Here is a 1754-nt window from a genome sequence, read left to right as displayed (position 1 = left end):
ACCATCCACAAATGCATAAAGCATGAGCAGGCATAGCATTGCCTAATAGTCTATCAATGTGCAACATGTCAGAGCATTTCAAATTATGAAAAGGCCTCTAAAAATTCAGCCTGGATCACAGACCAAAGTCTGAATCTGGAATATATTTTAACAATGAAATACTCTCTTTGGCAGGCAAAGAGAACCTAGACAATTTATAGTTGCATCAAAGAGATAAAGTAGAAAATTATTTCACAAAAAACCTCAACATTTAACATAAATAATAGCAAAAAGCTTTCTAAGTTACCAGAAAAATGCACACCTAGGGATGACATTGGAAGTACTCTTGACTAAAGTAAAGGGTGAAATTGCAAAGGTTATGTCCTTGAGCAATTAATAATACTGAATACTCTTCAGAGAAGAAAACAAAATATGGACCCTGTCGGCATTTTTGTGTCTTTTCATTATCCTGTACTGCAGGCAAAAGAGATAAACAAATACTGAAAAATCAATAATATTTAAACAAACTTAAAAAAACTGTATTGAATGAACTGAATCTTATCCTTAACAGGCTTGAACTGAACTGATTATAGCACCTCAGTGTGTGTGATTTAATGACAAAAGATTGGATAGTTCTGGCCTACTGGCCCATAAACGTAAGACAAACTCCCTTTGCCCCAGCAGCCCAAATAAAGACACAAGACCACAGTCTGTGTTTAAGTAGTTTATTTCAATATCTGATGTGCATCATATTTAAATATGCTAAATATTTAAATGGGTGGACTTCGCTAAGGCATTGCAAAGACTTTACCAAGCCCTGGCAAGCTGGAAGTATCTGTTCTTATCAGTTTAATATCTGACACGTCCTCTATTTGAGGACTATATATTAAATGAATCACCTGGAATTTGTAGCCAAAAACCATACACTGGCCCAGTGGCCTGGCAGCCATTCTTCAGTTGTTGGGGCCAGTGCAGGCTTGACTGCAGAGAAAGGAGAACCCAGAGGCTGAGATGCAGCCCTAAACAGCTGGTAAGTTCTGCCTTCCTGTCATTTTTTCTATAGAAAAATTAAAGGGGTATTGAGAGACAAATAGCCCACTCCCTGATCCCTCTCCAAATTAGACATGGGCACGAACGAAAAAAACCCCAAACATGCTGTTCATAGTTCATTGCTGTCGATGAACACTAACAGACAAACAGTAACGAACATGTCCAGTTAACGAACATGTTCGGTGTTTGTAGTTCATGGGGGCCAGAATGGCCCCCGTTGGACTTAGAGAGCCCATATTCACAGGGAGTGTTCAGCAGTCTCAAATTTGGTCAAGATTGCAATACGGATCTTGGAGTTATACGTTCCCAAATCTGACGCCCCCAGGAAACTCCCATTCAATACAATTAGAGCCATCAGTTGACTTTGGCCCCATTTACAAGTGGAGGACTCAAAGGTGGGCTGCCTCCCCTCTAGGGGGTGGGGGGTCTGGCCACTCGCTGGCAGCACCCCTCATGTGCCGCCCCACCCACCAGGCCTCAGAGTACTGCACTGTACTTTACTGGGCAGACAGGGATGTTGGGGATGACGAGTGCAGCCGCTGGGCCTGGTGGGCTTGGGGAGGTAGTGGAGGCCTGCTTCCCCTCTAGGGGGCAGGGGGTCTGGCCACTCACCAGCGGCACCCCACATGAGCCCTCCCACCAGGCCTCAGAGTACTGCACTGAACTTTCCTGCAGAGACAGGGACATGGGTGATGAGTGCAGCTGCCGGGCCTGGTGGGCTCAGG

The 1754-nt window shown here is 44.3% G+C and overlaps 1 pseudogene; it reads left to right on the top strand.

Moving 5' to 3' along the window:
• Positions 1-809: 809 nt before the first annotated feature.
• Positions 810-859, top strand: LOC129335237 (U2 spliceosomal RNA; annotated as a pseudogene).
• The last annotated feature ends 895 nt before the right edge of the window (positions 860-1754 follow it).

This window comes from Eublepharis macularius, chromosome 8 (genome assembly GCF_028583425.1).
Source record: "Eublepharis macularius isolate TG4126 chromosome 8, MPM_Emac_v1.0, whole genome shotgun sequence".
NCBI classification, from domain to species: Eukaryota; Metazoa; Chordata; class Lepidosauria; order Squamata; family Eublepharidae; genus Eublepharis; species Eublepharis macularius.
Note: the sequence above shows the minus strand (reverse complement) of the source record. Positions and strands in the feature narration are given on the sequence as shown.